The 18,831-nt window shown below is 40.6% G+C and overlaps 1 protein-coding gene across 2 annotated transcripts in view; it reads left to right on the top strand.

The window, feature by feature from the left end:
• SHISAL1 (shisa like 1) overlaps positions 1 to 18,831 on the top strand; it is a 183,895-nt gene that overhangs the window by 60,086 nt on the left and 104,978 nt on the right. Inside the window, exon 2 of one of the 2 annotated variants that reach the window (XM_072357812.1) lies at positions 17,010 to 17,165. The gene's annotated coding sequence lies outside the window, so the exon portion shown is untranslated. Of the gene's footprint in view, positions 1 to 5,245; positions 5,271 to 17,009; positions 17,166 to 18,831 lie in introns of those variants that run through there. The other variant, XM_072357842.1, reaches the window with a different exon arrangement.

The raw sequence follows: 18,831 nt of genomic DNA, 5'->3' as shown, positions 1-18,831 counted from the left end.
TACCCAAAGATATCCAACATTCCCAAATTTGTCCCTTCAGTACTGATCTGTAGGAAGCTCTACTGTTAGGAATTAGAATGTGAAATCAAAGCGATGTTTGTATATTAATAACAGAGGCTTGGTACAACTGGAAGCTGTGTCCAGGAAAGGGAGTGCTCCTCCCCAAGCAGCCTACTAAAAGAACTGGCTCCAGCCTCCCACCAGTCAGAGCTGCCTGGATCCTTGCCTGTTCAGAAATGTGTACTAAGAAGACATACAACTTTGTAAACTTCTGTGTAGGCATCCTTGATCCCTTTTCCCTTTTCTCTTTTCCTTTTTTCTCTTTTCCTTTACTCCTTTTCCCTTCTTTTCCCTTCTCTTTATTTTTCACTCTTTATTCCTTTCTCTATCATCTATTACTTTTCTGGGTTTTTTTTATGTCCTTCACACAGTGTTCACAGCTGTGACTGTGCAAGTATGCTGTGTTCAGTCTATGATATGTACAGACCATAGCATTACATACAGTAACGGCAATATAGTTACAATACAACAGCAGAAAAATTTGCTCTGTAGACAAGACCTTAACAGCAGCCTGAGTGCTGTGAATTAAGCCACTCATTCTCCTTCGTAGCCTGGATATGTCTGGACATTTTCTTGAAATGAAAAGGCATTTGTTGTCAGTCATGTTCACCCTCCACCAAAAGCAAGAACTTACCACCCAGCACTACCTAAACCAGACATTTCTTAATTTAGGAACTTAATAGCTTATAGAAAAATATTTCAGCACTGCTTGAACAGTAATGAAGCTAGTTTGTTCATCTCTATTATGTGATACGAACTGTCTGCATCAGTTTTTATTCCATTTAAACTCTACCTGTCTTCCAGAAACACATCAGAGCTAAGCTGGCCTTTAGAAGTTTGAGCAGGTGTTGCAGTACATATGCTGGTGTTGCCTTAGCCCACTCTTGGTTGGGTCTACATGTATTGTACTGTCACTGGAGAGTTTCAGTTCATCAATAGCAGCAGTCCCAGACCCTCTGACACTCTCAGAGGGAGCTAACAGCTCTTGTTAACAGCTGGCACACTATTACTGCAGCACTCTATTATCTTATCTAACAGGATTTTATGGCTATATTTAGTTTAATTGACGAATGTCCTAGAAAAGGAGTTATGACAAGTTTCATTATCAATACATCAGTTCACATAATGACAAAATTTCAGAAAGAAGAAGGAGGGGGTGGAAATAGAAATGGAACCAGAAATTACTTCTGGCAGTGAAAGTCCTTCAGCATTTTGTTGACATGCTGCTTGTATCTAGTCGCTGGCTGATATGATTTATGGCAAAATCTTTTCCTCCTCATTTTGAAACTATGGTCAAAACTTCCATTGGATAAGCATTTATTTACTGCAAAAGTCTCACTGAAATGAATTCCCCATGGAGGGAATAATTTTGCAATGTATTTTGACATCTATATGAAAAATATTTATTTTGGCCTGTGAGAAAAACAAACAAACAAACAAAAACATGCTCTTCAGGAAGAAGAAATAGCAGAAATCAGATATGTGGTTTTAATTTCAGGTTTTTATGTTTGTTTGTTTGTTTTTACCAGATTTTAGGATGGTTTATTTGTAGTGCCATAAGGTAATTCAAGTTGGAAAAGACTTCAGAGGGCCCCCAGCCCTCTGTCAGGCAGAGACAAACCCAGTCTGTGTGCTGGGAGGTGAATTAGCGTGCCACCTTGCTCAGGTTTGTCATCCTGGTGATGACAGTTTTATTCGTGTGGCTGTATTGCTTCTGATGGAAAGATAGCTCCAGCAGGAGCTTTCACAGGTTTGGGTACTTCTTAGCTTCTGTGGATGGCTATTTGCAAGTCTCTTAGGCCTTTCTGATGCTCTGGAAATGCTATTTTCATTGTTTTTGTTTGTTTCCCTGAGATGAGGCTAATTGCCCTGCATTTTATATACTTCCTGAGCAGCACATGCTGCTTGCCTCTGTAACAGCAAGGTTTTCATTCACAAGCCTCATATGCTTAGAGAAGCTGCTTTCAGTGCAGCAGAGTTGATGCTTCAGAACCAGTTACATCGTCCTCCTGTTGTCACCTCATTTACATACCTCATGAATATGGTTTCTGTCCCAGCAGGTGTTTCACTAGTCTCACTTCATATACAGTGACAGTTTTTCCCCTGCTGATCTTGCTTTGTGGGGAATGGATGAGAGCACAGTGAAAATTGTCTGGACATTTAGTGATTTAAGAGCCCGCTGGCATGAGGCTCACGCTGTGAAAACGTCACATATCCTAATCCTGGCATCTCAGGCATCTCTGCTAGGAGCTGTAGTGCTTCCCTGTTCCAGCAGCCTCAGCCAGCTTCATGCTTCAGTCCCTCATGCCATTTCACAGGTACCAGCCACCTTTTCATTCAGATTGTCTAAATGATTAACATAAGCAGTCTAACACAGAGAAGTCTGCTAACTTGCATTTACACTCAGCTGCGGTTAGCTATAAAGGCTGCTGCTCCCACTTGTCTTGCACTGCTGCTAGTGCTGAGGGTTTTCACAGAGTGGAGACCATTTTATATGGGGAACTGATGCTGGCTTTGAGGTATTACATACTGCTTTTCTCCCCCATCAAAAGGAAGAACTAAACTGTTCCTCGAGTGGTATTAGCACTGGTTTTCCAACAAATACCTAGAAAATGACTTTTTAAGAATATCTGTCATTATTTACTGAAACAGCTGCTCTGTCATTATTGAAAAGGACTCTCTGAAACAGAAAATGTTTCCTTTATCAGCGTAGTATTGATATGCCATGTCTTTACACTGAAGTCAGATATCTCTGGTAAATCCTACACTAAATGCATTTGCTAGTTCATGCACGTACACACCAACAAGGTCTAACCAAAAGCTTGGACATGTGTTCTTATACAATGATATAAGGTTTTCCTCTGAAACCTTGGAACACCTTAGATTAGGCAACTGAGAAACAGTGGCGCAGTGGTATAAGCTGCTGCTTGCGGCACTGGAGGGCCCGGGTTCGAATCCCCCCTGTGGCGCAGGGGTAGAAGTGCCGCTTCGCTACACAGGGGGCTCGAAACCCGGGAGTTGGACTCGATGATCTCTAAGGTCCCTTCCAACTCGCACGATACTATGATACTATGTTGATGATTTGCTGCTCTTCGCTGGTATTAGTAGTCCCTGGTTGTCTTGCCTTTTATAGCACTGAAGATACCAGATTACCCTTAGAGGTATCCTTGATCAAATCATTTGGTATGGACATGAAATCTCTGATGGCTAGGGTGTTCCCAGCTTCTCACTGACTTTTCTTGTACTTCAGAGGTTAATACTCTGCAGAAAATAGCCTAGAATTCATGCAAAAATAGCGATGTGCTCAGTGAATTTTACGCTTTCCACTGATTGTCAGTAAAACATGTTGCTTCAGTATCAAACCAAATTGTACATCATTTGCTTACTGTGGGTTTCAGAGATCCTCAAAAGAAGAAGGAAAAACTGGGCCTATGGGGCATCTTTGCATAAGCTATTAGGATCAGCTGCCATTAAACTCTTGATGTGATAATAACCCCAACAATCAAAGTGCTTTTCCAACTACCTAAACAGGAATGCAAGCCCTACGTCCAGGCACAGGTAATGCTATTCACAGAGTATTCTTTGTATGTGTTGTCAGCCAGACAATTAAATTATCCACATCTCTGCTTTGTGATAGTAGAGGAGAGCGTGAGAGGGGATGGTGATCAGAATGCAGATATTAATAATCCAGATTAACTCTTTGTGAAGGATAATGGACTTGAGGTGAAGATCCAAGAATCAAATTATTCTGAAAGATGCAATAATTCTTCTGTCTTTTTTTTCCCGGTGACCACATCCTCTCTGCATCACAGGAGTAGTTATCTCCCAGGAGGGACGCACAGGATAAGGCTTCTGGCAACCAAAGCTCAGTTCCCTGTTTCACCAAGCACCCACGAAATAAGGAGTGCTCCTGATCACTTGTGATCACTCTGAAGCACTTGTGATCAGGCGATAGGAAATACAAAGGATGAGCCCTTGGGAAGTTTGGTACAAGCAAGCTACCCTCATTTCCCTGAATTTTGCCTGGCCACACAGAGTTTTCTAGAATCTACAGTATTATGCCAACCTTCAGCAATTGTTTGTATTTTCCATTTCCAACCTGCTCTATACAGTGTGAGAAGGGAAAACTTCTGTGTGGATCTTCTGGGGAGTTATATATATCATCTAGGGAATCTTGGCTGCTGCAGCCATTCTCTGCCCCCTCTAAGAACCAGGTGGAGTGTGTAGTCTTCTTCTGACTGTCTACATAAAATCCTGTTATCATGTAGGACATACAAAAATGGTACATCTTAAAAGAAGGCAGGCTTTTCACACTGCTGTCTGCAGCGCAGTCTACTCTGCATGCACATCAAATGGCAAATGCAAACTATTAGATGAAATATCACTAAGCAAAGGCAAAGGTGGATAATTTTAAAGTCATGTGAATTGCTCTATAAATGTCTGTTATCCTCAGTGAGGCTTTTGTGTCAATACAAAATGCCATACAGTGTAGCAATGTTTGTTTGTTTCATTCTGAAAAGGCCAATTCTTGAGACAAGACAAATGACAGATGAGCACATCCTTGTAGCCAAATATTTGCCAAAAGGAAAATCAATCTTTTTTTTCCTTTTCTCCTGACTTTTTTTTTTTCTTCTTCTTGCCTGCAATAGTTCACTTCAAAGCTAGTAGAAGACTGAGGTAGCATCCCTTATTTCCTGCACCCCAGTTCATCCAGTGCACTGCCTGGTGCGTGAGTCCAGCTCCTTTGCTACTTTAGGAAGATCTATTGATTTACTGGGCCAGTAGCACAGTATTTAGTAACAAGTCCTCAAAACCAGCTTTTGTACCATTGTCAAAAGGTGAATCCTGGAGATCAGCCTGTCCACAGCCTACCCTCAGAGGGCAGATTTCCTCCTCAGAAGGAACATTTCTCATCCCTTTGACAGCTTCCTCTGCTCTCTCACAGGAAGCAAGATCCAGTTCCAGATGCCCCTGCACCAAAAGGAAAGATGGAGGCTGCATTTAGCTGGCTGCCTTGCAAAGGGGAAGATGACTCACAAAGTCTTTTTTCTTTTCCTCTAGTGCTGCCCAATTCCCCAATCCCTTTCCAGAAACCAGAACACAGTTTGCTTCATCCTGAGCCTGTGTACTGCAAGAGCCTGGAGGTGGCTGGCTGTGGGACAGGCGTGGGTGATCAGCTACCGGTGCAGTCAGCGGTGTCATCTGTGCAGGTATCATCTGTAGCAACAGGGTTCCAGCTTGAGCAGTGGCTGGAACTGGACAAGCCAGAAGGCAAGAGCCTTCTCAAAGCAATCTCACCATATTTGGCAAGCTCAAGGAAAAATGTGTGAGCCTTTCCGTTGTTATTGCCCATACAGCATCTGACAAAAAATAAGAGCTGAGTCCTCGGGATTTATGCGGTTATGTTTGGGAAAAAAATGAGGAAAAAAAAAAAACAAACAGGCAAACAAAAAATACGCAGCCTTGTGTAGTTTACATAACTTCCTGGGAGATGTGCTTAGTTTACTTCATTGTAAAATGTATTCAGACCTGTCTCACAAGTCGGTTACCTTTGGTAGTTTTATTTATGTCATCTAAGAAACCTGTCATTCTAAATATATTATGGAAAGATGGACAAAAGCAGGGTTGTGCTTGCCAAATGCAGATTAATTTGAGATATTAACAGTGCATCCAACCCATTTAAAATGAAATGACTTAATATTAATCCCCTCATTAGTGGGATAATTCTCTAAAAATGTATTAGAGAAAAGACAGTGAAGAAGAGAAATGTTCCAAGGGCTTGGAAGTCAATCTCATAAGCAGTATTAGCATTTAAAGCCCCTGAAATTTAATCAGAAAGATCCTCACAATGTAAAGCTGCCTATAGAATCTCAGCTGAACATGGGCAGCAAATCCACCTGCAGGGAACCCACACGTGGAAAAGACTGGGCACATCCAGTGCTCCTTTACATGGCAGTTCATCCACATTTGAGTGTTAGATGCCCCTTCCAGAAATATGTGCAAGAGAAGAAGAGGAAAACATTCTCTCTTTTACTGGTGTTTGGGAGACTCTAAATAGGTGAAGACTCAAGATAAAGGTCGGGGTGTTATCTCATGTTATCCTACACAAATCTACAATGAAAAGAAAATATAATGAAAGCTTCTGACAATATATAAGGAAAAATGCTCAGTTATTTTCTATACTGTAGTTCATTTGGGAGGAAACATAACTCACATAATCAAAAAGTTCAGTTCAATACTGGATGCTTCTAATCTAACTTAAGCACACATAATATGCAAACTGAGAGCACGTAACAAAGCTGTGTTTTATTGCTTTGTTTAGTTATAATTATGTATGTATGTATTTATTTATTTATTTATTGTGGAATTTCAATCCAAGGATAAGTGTCCTGAATTGAATTCAAGGTTTGTCACTTTGATATTCTTCTATTAAACATGTTGTGATTTACAGAAAACCTTCCCTCCCTCCCAGATCTCTGGCACACAGTTCCTTTCTTGACTCCCAGTCCTTCTCAGAAGGAAACACTTGAGGATCTGAGACAGACTTTCCTTGTGTGGCAGGGTGACTGTATAACCTATCATTGTGGCAGGCAGGGATTGCTGCCTTCCACTGCTAAAGCACGTATGGGCTTTGGGGAGAAGGAGTATGACAGAGAAAGCAGCACTGTGGAATAGATTAGGGCCATGGTGTAAAGTCATTCCTGGCTGAAAATATGGCAGTAGCATTGATAGGTTTACAAACCTTCAGATGCTGAAATCCTGTTGTGTGCAGTTTTCTGTGTTTTGTTGTTGCTGTTTACAACAATGTACTTGCTTCAGCAGTGCTCTGTTTCTTCTTAAAATAACCTTTCTTAAGATCATTGGCAATTGCCCTTGGCTGCTTTGGTTTGGCTATTATTTATTACTGCAGTAGGGAAGGAGGGCTGATTTTGTTTGACATGGTCTACCCCATGGAAAGGCCTTGTCTGTACACCAGGAATTCTTCAGGAGCCATCTTCTTCTTTTTCACTGCAGTTGCTTCACCTCAGTTCTGACAGCATAAGAAAAGTAGAACACTGCTTTGTGACTTACAATTATTAAATTACCACCACTTTGCAAATTTCTGTTTGCTCATGCTCTTTTTAATCCATCTGAATGGAGAAGTAAAATTAGCTTAAGGAAACTATGCACTCATTAGTTAGCATACAACAAAGACTATAGATTACCATGGTACCTGTTGATGAGCAGCAACACAAATCCCAGTACTTTCTGTACTCTGGATTGTATGACCATAGGCTTACAATCATCTTAGCACAGCTTTTGTGCTAGCGTAGCTATCATAGCTAAGGAGGGATCTGTTTATGGTTGTACTGATAGAATCCTTAGTATGGATCCATTCCACTGTTGTCAATACTTCTTCTTTTACCTTTAGATAACAGTAACAGTGAAATAGCAATATGTCTATATCCATTTAGCCATGCTACAGGAAGGGCTCTGCTCCATATATTATACTTTGTAGAGAAAGCAGTTCAATATGCATATCAACACAGAACAAGGTGTTTAAATGGAGTGGGAGTAATGCCTTTTAAAGCAGAGATTTGACTATTAGAGCAGCACTACAGCACTAGCCTTGAGGCAGTGAGGCCCTGGAGGTCTCTAAAAGGCAATGGAGCACAGCTCTGCCTATTCCCCTGAGCAGTGTGCTGAGACTGGGATGAGCAGGGCTGATGCTCAGGGCAATTATAGGCTTGCAACTCAGATTTTCTGCACAATTTCTCATGATAGAGCTTTGTGAATCCTATTTTTTCACTGTTTTTGTGGGCATGAGATTACTTGTAATTGCCTAGTTCTGTTTGATGTTTAACCTCACATGTATGAGATATTGCATGTATCTCCTTAAGCTCATGTATCTCCATAACATTGACACAGCAACTTCTGTGGGGATTTTCCTTCCAACAGACTCCCTCATAGGCTTGATTTTCTGTTTTCCATATCTCTGTTGTGAAGCAAGGTGCTTTTCATGACAATTACTTTTTATGAGGTCTGTAATTGTCTTCAGACCAACGAGTCCCATGGAACAACCTTTCACTTCAACAAATGTTACTGTATAAACCATATCTGTGCCTGACATGCACTTTGTCTGGGGACTTCTTGGCAACCAGACCTGAAAAGCAAATCCAGCTTTGTTTCCAGTTTTGTTCTTCCATCAGCCTTGAGAGTTGCCACCCCAGCAGAAAATGTTGATAGCATCCAGAGACATGCTTTGGAGAGGTTTTAAAAAGGACTCCAATATCTCTTTCCATAGATAGCACCACAATCTCAATTTTTGCAATGGAAACTTGGAAATCCTTTCTTACCTTCTTGAATGTCTTTAGTATCTTTTTAAGATATATTATTAATGATGCATAGTTAAATTTTTGCTGTTACTGACTTAAAAAAAGAAATAATAAAATTTTAAAGGCTGCATTAATGTGTGATGTATGAGATAAAAGCTGCTCAGATTAAATCCATTAACAGTCACAATTAATTTTCTTCTCCCTGGTGCCTTCATTTTGTATCCCTGGTCATAAGTCAGTAGACCAAATTTTCTTTGACCAGATTTTGACACTGAACAGTGACAGGTACCATTGTCAAGTGCTATGGACTTAAGAATGATGAAGGGAAGATCAGTCTGAACTTCCTAAACTCTGTGTCTGGACATAAGTGAGCTTGTACCCATCCCAACCCTGCTTTCCTAGAATCACAGATGGTTTGGGTTGGAAGTGACCTAAAGGATCATCAAGCTCCAACCCTCCCGCCACAGGTAGGGCCACCAACCTCCACATTTAATACTAGACCAGGTTGCATAGGGTCCCATCCAACCTGGCCTTGAAAATCTCCAGGGATGGGGCATCCACAGCCTCTCTGAGCAGCCTGTGCCAGCACCTCACCACTCTGTTGGTCAAGAACTTTGCCCTGATATCCAACCTAAATCTCCCCTCCTTCAGCTTAAAACCATTTCCCCTTGTCCTGCTATTATCTACACTTTCAAAGAGTTGACTCCCCTCCTGCTTATAGACTCCCTTTAGATACTGAAAGGCTGCAATGAGGTCATTCCTTAGCCTTCTCTTCTCCAGGCTAAACAAGCCCAGCTCCCTCACCCTGTCTTCATAGAGGAGGTGCTCCAGGCCTCGGTTCATCTTTGTGGCCCTCCTCTGGACCCTCTCCAACAGCTCCCTGTCTTTCTTGTATTGGGGGCTTCATACCTGGATGCAGTATTCCAGATGGGGTTTCACGAGGGCAGAATAGGGAGAAACAATCACTTCCCTGTCCCTGTTGGCCACCCCTCCTCTGATGGAGCTCAGGATCCCATTGGCAGGGCACCTTGCTTTTACCAGGACATCTCTTGCAGGGATATTTAACCTCACCCAGCTGCTGGACCACTGAATGCTTTTTGCTTTGCTTGTGCTGTTAAACAAATGATAATTTGACTCTCAGCTGCCACAACAGCAGCACAGCTCTTTAAAACAGTTTTTGAAAGCCTGTGACTCAGAGCAAGATGAAGTCAGAGGTGAAAGCTGCTTCAAAATCTGTATTGGTTCCTGAGTTAATTTCTCAATAATTGGGCCTGGTAACTGTTGAGAAGAGCAGAAAATGTTCTCTTCAACAGAGTACCGCAGGGCTTCAGTGTGATGAGTTTGTAAAACTGAAAGCCTTGTGGACCAAACTGTCTCCTTCATGGGAAAGTAACATCATACACCAGTACAGACAGTAGAAGCTTTCTCCCCTCTTACCAATATGCTGTGCTTCTCACTCAAAGGGCATCATTTGAGGGGAGAATGTGTGCCCTGAATGGAGTTCTGCGTATTTCTGCTCTGTTTCAGAGGCCTAGCATAATCTTCAATTTTATTTTAATGGAATTTGTTTGAGTTTCTTTTTTATAATTCATTCTGACATTATAATACTCCTGAACCTCATCCTTTGGTTCCTTCCACTGAATACACAGAGGTTTTCCAGCTCCACCTCCTGCCAATACTTAACAAGAGGTCATCAATCTGCTGATTTAGTAAAAGCTGATACTTTGTTACATGCCTCCTAATCTGATTAGAAAAGGTGAAGAGGAGTATTTGTTAGAGTCGACTGCTTGAAACTGCTAGCCATGTTGTAATAGAAGCTATGTAAGGTACAGCTGATGGCTGTGGCACACTTTGGTGCTGTAGGTGCTGACATATAGAACTCTTCAGTACACAACTGGTGGCTGGCCTCCAGCTGGGCTTCATGCTGCTGGTCACAGCCCTTTGAGCCTGGAGGTTCAGACAGTTTTCAGACCACCACACTGCTGACTTCTCTAGGCTGTACTTCACCAGTTTATCTATGAGCATCAGTGGTGACAGCTGGAGTGGAGTTATTGACTAATGAGCCAAAAAACATTGCCATTCCTTGGTCACTTAGTACCGTATGCACCCTCAGTTGTGATTCTGTGGAGAGCAAACACCTGTGGATATCCCTCTCCGTACCCCCAAAGTGGATGTAAACTACCTTTTCCTAACAGAAATCTTGCAGTCTGTGCTGAAGGAAGGACTTTCCTATTCTACAGCACAGATTTTATAGTCAGTACAGCTTGTGAACATACAAAGTGCTCTAGGTGTTTCCACAAAGAACACCGTGCTGTAGAAGGAAACGTTTATGCTTTGAAGGATGGAACACAGCAGAATTCTTTATGATACAAGTTTTCTGCAAATGGGACAAAATCTTTTAAGATTACAGTGGCTGCAAATACAATTTTCTCTGCTGCTTGGGAATGCTGTCAGATCTCGTGTACAGAGATCAGTGTATTGGGCCTGAAGGAGCTGAGGGGTAGCTCATGGATATGTTGCTCTCGTGGTGAATTCAGGCAAATTACAAGCCTATATTTTATTTAGAAGTTTAGAAATTTTATGAATTTAAAGCAAAATACAGAGAAATCTGAAAACCTTTGTATGATTTCTGGTGAAGCAATGCAATTACAGTGAGCTCTCTGATCTCCTTCTCAAGCCATAACATGGATTAATGCTTATCAAATTCAGCCCAGTTTTGCTAAAAGTTTTATGAACTTCATTCAACCTGGAAACTAATTCGATTTCCAGACAGACAACATAATATCTAGCTAGAAAGTGTGTGGGTGGGAAGACAAATATGAGGCGATGACACAGGTTTTCATATCTGTTTGAGTTATATTTCAGAAAACAGGAACATTTGTAACAGCTGAAAAACTAACTTCAGAATCAATTTTCTTCAACAAAGTTTGGGTCGAATATCTGCAGCCCAAAGCTTATGGGAATTTCTGTCTTTGAGACTACTGCCTGAAAACAAAAAGTGAATGTTCAAGCTGCACTGGCAGAAGGAACTGTTTCTTCCTGGCACTCCCACATACTCACTCTCTTCAAAAGCTGAAATAACTGAAGCTCCCATAAGAGAGATTACATGTTTAGGTCAATTTATTTCTGACTGATGATAAAACCCTACTGTCAAAGATGGCAAAACAACAACAACAAAAGGCCAAAAATGTTTACCAGGCAAATAAAAAGTGTAGAAATAAGGAAGCAGAGGCTGTAGAGTCCCATCAGCCTGTTGTTGGCTGGGGGACATCCAGGCAGGTAGAGTGTTTCCAGTTCAAACCTTATCTCAAATTGTCCTTTCCTGATGTTAAATAATTAGAGCAATCGTAGTTTAGGACTGTTTATTTCCCTTCTCTCTCTGTCTATTCATGATGATAAAGAAAGCAAGGTGCTGCTATACTTATTGAATAATTTCTCTTCCCTGGTGGGTTTGGATGGTCATGTCCATGCCCCACATGGTGGGTGATCCAAACAGGTGTGGTGAGCAGAGAGCTGCTTAGCCCCAGATAGCTGTCCAGTAAATAGCATATCTTTAGTTGTCGCTGTGCTTAACAGCTGGCATATCTAGGCAGAGCTCAGCCTGTTTAAAGGGCCATGATTCTACATGATCAACTACTCGTTAAATGTCAACTCGCTATGTAAATGAGCAGTCTTCACAAGACATTGTCTTTTGCTGGGTATTTTCTTTGGTTCATGCCTCATAAGTCACTGGCAAGTTAAAAATCGGTTAATGTGTGTAAGTCATGTAGAATTCTTTATGCAATGAAATAATTTTCAAAATAGTACTCATTGTTATTAGGGCAGTTTTCCATCATGAAATAATTTTTCAAACAGCTTGACTCCGTGGACAAAAGAGGCATTTGTAATAACAAGGCATCAATCTTGTTGCAAATGCCAATTGGAAAGCTGAAAGACAAGAGCGCTGTCAAATTCCAAATGATTCAAGTGCAGAAATAAAGAAGAAAAAAAAATATATAGTAGTTATTTTTGTCTGTTATAAAACAAGCTAGTTGATTTTTTGAGATGTATTGTCACGTTCTTTCCATAGTTCAGATATAGAGTACATTATAACTTCAGAACTCTGGATGAAGGAGAATTGTAGCTCCCCTCACTTTCTGACTTCCAGGTTGTTTTTTTTTTTCACTGTAATATTTTTTTCACTGCAATATTTTTTTTCACTGCAATAATTTTTGCTTTCAGAATCCTTAACAAATGATGTTGCCAGCACAGAAGAAATGCTTTTTAGTTCTTTATAAAAGGTCTTCCGCCATATTCTGGCCTTTTTCAGCAAGTTGTTTTATCACTGTGGGAGGAGAAGGTAGAAATTCATAAATAATTCAGTTGTATGTGTTTACGCAAAAGCTTTATAGAAATGAATCAGAATTTTGAATGTACCCACACACTGATAGCATTGCTTCCACCTCCACCCGAAGGGCAAAATAAACACAACTGATACACTGTGGGCATCCAGTAGGAATGACATAAAGCTGGCTGCTGAATGGGGAATACTGCTGCTTTGTGCTTGCAAACAGGACTTTCAGTGACCCACCTTTTGTCACTAGGTGGAGAAGTTAGAAGCTCCTTCGAGCTTTATTCCCTCTTTTGAGGCCCCCCTCATCACAGAAGACCGAAGAACAAGTGAGTTGCCTGCGGAGTGGAGAAGGCTGGGAAGATTTGTTCAGACTTGGACATAGGAGAAGGGCACTGGAGCAACCTGGTACCGTCACTGAGAAGACAACATAGACTCAGCATTTTCTTTTACAGAATCATAAAAGTAGCTGGGTCGGAAGGGACCTTAAAGATCACCTAGTTCCAACCTTCCTCCCATGGTAGGGGTTGACACCAGGTCAGGCTGCCCGAGGCCCCATGCACCCTGGCTTCCAATGCCTCTAGGGATGGGGTGTCCACAGCTTCTCTGGGCAGACAGTTTCAGTGTTTCTGAGTAAAAATTTCCTCCTAAAATCTACCCTAAGTCTCCCCTCCTTTTATTTAAAGCCATTCTCCCATTTTCTATCACTATCAGACTGTGTAAGAAGTCAGCCTCAGACCTCCTTACAAGCTCCCATCAACTATTGGAAGGCTTCAATGATGTCTCCCTGGAGACTTCTCTTCTCCAGGCTGAACAAGCCCAACTCCCTAAACCTTTCTGATAGGAGAGGTGCTCCAGCTCTTTGATCATCTTCATAGCCTTCCTCTGTACCTGCTCCAACAGCTCCACATTTTTCTTGTGCTGGGGACCCCAGGCCTGGATGCAGTACTGCAAGTGGGCCCTTGCAAGAGCAGAGCAAAAGGGAACAATTATCTCCTTCTACCTCTTTGTCCATTCCTAGTGTCTTCGGTAACCTTAGCTCAAACTGAGGCAAAATTAAGCGTAATTTCAAACAAAGAATAAAATGATACTTAGTCTGACAAGCAGTACAGTTTCTTGGACAGGTCATAGGTTGCAGCTTTTGCACTTGAAAGCAAGTTTAGATTCAAGTACGAATGTAAAATGAAACAGCTGTTTTTGAAGCATGTTTGTTCTTGTTCTTTAACAAATGTGTGCAGTCTGATATTGATTAATCCTTTACAAAAGCATGTTATGTTTGCATGGAACTTGTCAAGAAACAGCTACTGCACAAGGCCTTGTTTCACAGTGCCGTTCAGTGCAAGTCCCAGTTTTGCTGTTGTTTCTCCTGGAGGACCATTTGCTCCACCTTTTCTCTTCCTGAATAAAGCCATGGTGTATCTACAACACAAACAGTAATCAACTGCCAAAGTCAGCCCTCAGAAGTTGCTAAGCAACACTACTGGGCCTTAGTGTTGCATTCAACCATATGATACCCCCAGCCCAACACCTTCCAGGAACTGATCTCACATCCTCAGATCCTGCAGTTTAATTAAGCTCAACTAACAAAAATGATTATTTTGCAATCTAGCTCCAGTTACTCTGTAATTATCCTGAATGTAAAAATTGTTTGTACAATAGAAACCAATCATTCAGTTAATACCCATTCATTTTAGATGCTAAAATCCATAATTCCTGATTGAGGTCAGGTGATTTTGTGATTTTAAAGTGTTAGTTGTAATAAATGAACACAGGTGTTGACATCATGTAAATTCTGAAATGAGATAAACATTCATCCTGTAACTATCGTAACTATGCTTTACAGAATTGAGCCTAATATTGAGCAGTGTTCCATTTCTAGATGAGGGGGTTGCCCTGGTAAACAGGGGACACTGAGAAGGAAGAGATCCTGAACACCTTCTTTACTTTAGTCTGTACTACAAAGATTTCTCATTGGGAACCCCAGACCCTAATGGTAAGAGAGAGAGTGTGGGGAATGGAAGACTTCCCTTTGGTCAAGCCATGGTCAGAGACCATTAAGACAAGGAGCAATGAGTTCAAGCTGGAACACAGGAGGTTCCACATAAATATGAGAAAAAACTTCTTTATGGTGAGGTGAGGTTGATAGAACAGTGAGGTCTCCTTCTCTGGAGACATTTGAAACCTTCCTGAACATGTTCCTGTGTGACCTAATCTAGGTGTTCATGCTCCAGCAGGGAAATTGGACTAGATGATCTTTGGAGGTCCTTTCCAATCCCTGACAAACTTTGATTCTGTGATCTGAATCAGGTTAAAGATGTGTGCTTCTCTGGGAAGTGGAAATACTCTGAAATTGGACCATAAGGGGGAAAGATTACAGCAAAATATTTCCAGGTTCAATCACATCTTAATGATAATTGCAGCAGAGTATTTTATTGGCTGGCATCTCATAACAGTGACAAAGCATTGGACTGCTGTAAAAGTGATTCTGGTCTTGCTGAAGTTAACGGCAGTTTTGCCATGACTTAAGTGGAACTAGGATTTAAGTTGTCTGCATGTTTGGTTTTGTATTTACTCCACTGGACACTGCAGAAAATTTTCAGAAATCCAACTTGTCCCACTTTGATCAGTATTTGTTGTCCTTCCTTTCTGATGGCTCTTCTAACAATCAGTATACCACTCTACAGTGTACTGGTTTTTATTTCATTTCTTAACTGTAGGCAGACTCCAAGTGTCCTGTCATGCTCAAAGACTAACTACAGACTTCTTTTCTTCTGAATACATGGTAAATATATTGCTCTTTTTGTGATTGGGTGTATGGTCTGGAGTAGATTAAAGGTCACCAAAGATCCATGAAGGAGCATCAGCAGCAGTGCCATCGTGCCTTGGTTGGCCACTGAATGCAGGTCTGTATTGCCATCTGTTCGAGCACCAGCCTCTTTGGTGCAGAAGTCATTAGCTTAGGGGACTGGTAATGACGCAAGTAGTCTTTCCAAGAATTGTGCTAGGAGGGAACTCGTCTTGTTAAAATTCTACTTTTGTAAGTGGAAATTTCTTTGCCTCAGAGATCAGTCATTTTCCACGTATCATTTAACCGTGACTATGAAAGATGACTTACCTCTGAGGCTCATAAAAATGTTTAGCCTTGTGACATGCATTATACTGTGTAAAATGTTAAGAGATGTGACGTATAAAAATTCCCAGAGAAAGGAACCTGAATATTTCCCAGTAGCGCTGACTTTCCTGATTCCCTTAGAAAAGTCCCTCATCCCTCATTTCTAACCTCATACAATGGTCACTCTAAGGGACACTGTTGAACTGCCTGAACCTCTGATTAACCATCTGAGGCAAGCAACAAGTCAGCTGCGGGAGCAGAGGTGAAGGTAATTCAGCTGTGCTTCCAGAAGGGGTGGAACTTGTCTCTACCTCTCCTAGGTCCCATGTAAGGGCTGACCACCACTAAGGTAGCCTCTCTTTCTGGAGGCTGTTCTTGTGTGGAGTTTTTGTGGTATGGTGAGTGTCCATCTTGACCAAAGGCCTCAGTGTTGGTGAGATTTTCCTTAGATACCCTCTGACTATCCATTTACTCTGTAATTACAACTATATTTGTATTATTCCAACTATACAGTCACTAAAGAACAATATCAAAATTAAGATTTTTTTCAACTATAAAATTATTGAAAATTAGTGGTGTTTTCTTCACTAGTTATGACAGGAAGATAACAAAACAAACAAGCAAACAATTATTGTTAAAGCTGATAAATGAGGAAATCACAATTACCACAGTCCCACTCTCATCAAATAAGTGAATCCCGTGTGTATTAACTGCTGAAGGTGTGCTAAGCATTAAACTAAACACAGAAAAAATAGAGGATGAAATCTTGAAACACTGGAAGAGTTAAAAACTCCTCTGCCTTCAGCAGGATAAAACATTAAGATTTTATTTGGATCACCGCTCTGGGGTTTTGCATCTCAGAGGCTAGCAGGCATGGCACCAAGAAATATGCCTGAATTCCAGCTCCCAAGTGCAGATTTAGACTCTGAAATAAATGTCTGCTTTTTCAAAAGGGTTGAATGCTTGCTGGCTTTTTCTGATGACACCACTGCAATGAGTAGTCACTGTATCTCATTCTCACATACATGGACAAGTGAGTATTTAGTCCAAGTAAGCATTATTTACTTTGTCTTTTTGCATCTGTCACATTGCAGGAAACTTTTTAGTGAAAAAGTAATTTTAAAAACTTGCCAAAAATGATAATATAAAAACTACCCTTTCTCTTCTGTGTTTTTTTTCCCCATATGTTTAGATGTGAAATGAGGATTGGCAATTTAGCTGGAGGATTGCAAGCAGATGAAAATCAGTAATCTCCTCTGCTCCATGCTACATGGCCTAGATCCTCCACTGGGAGTGCAACAAAATAACTGCTTCAGGAGCATGACTTGAACATATCAATGAAAAAAAGGTAATCAGTATTGCATCAAATTCTCTCTTTTTTTTTTTTTTTTTTTTTTCTTTCTGTGCATTGTAGAAAATCATTGTGGTAATAAAAATGGTAGGTTTTAAATTTCTTATGCAAAAAATGTTCTGTGCTGCTGAATATTGAATATGGCTTTTCAGTAGATACAAACTAAAAGTCACTATGGGAATGGAAGGATGCTGTATATAGGTGTAAGAAATAAGTAAATAAAGACCAAATAAAGGATCTCTGGAAGATATTAAATCTTTTTAAAAGTAGTACCAGCTTCTAATACGATAGTTATATGTCGTGATTTTATGAAATCAGTGGACGAAGGGGAGGCTACCAATGTCATCTACCTGGACTTGTGCAAGGTCTTTTAACACGGTCCCCCACCACATTCTTACCAGCTTGTATTGGTAATGGATGTTGCTTTGACCCAGGTACAAGACCTCAAGCTTGAGTTTGTTGAACTTCATGAGTTTCATTACTAAATCCTGAATCCCTCTGGATGGTGTCCCTTCCTCTGGCATGTCAACCACACCCCACAGCTTGGTTGTGGATCAATAAAGGAAACTTTCAAGTTAGCCTCTAAATTAATCCTTGGTAGTTTTGTACAAATAGAAACATAAGGTAATTTTGTTTAGAAAAGACCTTTAAGATAATCAAGTCTAACCACTGACAAGACCATTAAGAAGAACTCGGGCTGATGTAAATGTCCTGTTCTTGGAAATGCAGCCCTCACTTACCAGTGTGTTTGTTTACTCCATAACATCTAACCTGCTACTTGAAGTGTTGTAAAAGCAGCTTAAGTGAAGTCTGGTTTAAGTCTACTGAAACATTGTAGCCATGTGTAGATGCACTTAAATCAATTTATAGTCGCCATATAAAATTCCATCCTTTGAATTAAGCTAAATAAACATAAGCCAGTTGTAAATCAATTTAACTGTGTGCACATGTAGATTTGCATCATGTTTAATGAAACTGATTTAAAGAAACAACCCTAGTGAAACCACTGCTGCTTTCTTTTGCAGGCAAAGCCTATATTATGTTTATTTATTTGGAGCTAGAACTCTGCTGGCACACATATTGAATAGCCAGCGTAACTCTACAGCTGCACTGCTGTACATCAACCTGAATTCTTGGTCTTGCTATTAATTTTGCTAATAAATTTCCTTGCATGAAACTAACTTTATTCCTCAGTGAGACTTAACCCATGCATTTGTCTTCCCAAATGAGTTGGGATTTTTTGGAGAGTAAGCAGATGAATTTAATCAATATGGGATATTTGAACTCAAGTTTTTGTCCTTCCATATGTAACTTAGGCTCCTCACATCTGCAGTTACATTCTTAACATAAGAGTCTAGCTCTTCAGTTCAATTTATGAATACACAAACAAGGGAATTTTTTAATTCAGTCAGAACAAATAGCCTTGTATTGTCTAGCCAGTGTGTTCTGGTAGGGTCTCAATTGTGTCTAGGAAATTTATGCTCCCGTAAATTTATGGCTTCAGAGGAGAATAGTCTTTATGTTGGTTCTGATTAAATAAGAAAATCAGTTCTAGGATTGTAGCTCCAACTATTTGTACGTTCAGAAATTGTGTAAAGATTAATTCGTCTCTGTGGCGTATGTTTATACTTTAGTCAACAGAGTTTTGATTTCCTAACCAGAA

Source organism: Excalfactoria chinensis, chromosome 1 (assembly GCF_039878825.1).
Source record: "Excalfactoria chinensis isolate bCotChi1 chromosome 1, bCotChi1.hap2, whole genome shotgun sequence".
Lineage (NCBI taxonomy): Eukaryota > Metazoa > Chordata > Aves > Galliformes > Phasianidae > Excalfactoria > Excalfactoria chinensis.
The sequence above is the reverse complement of the archived record's forward strand: the minus strand, read 5'-3'. Positions and strand labels throughout refer to the sequence as shown.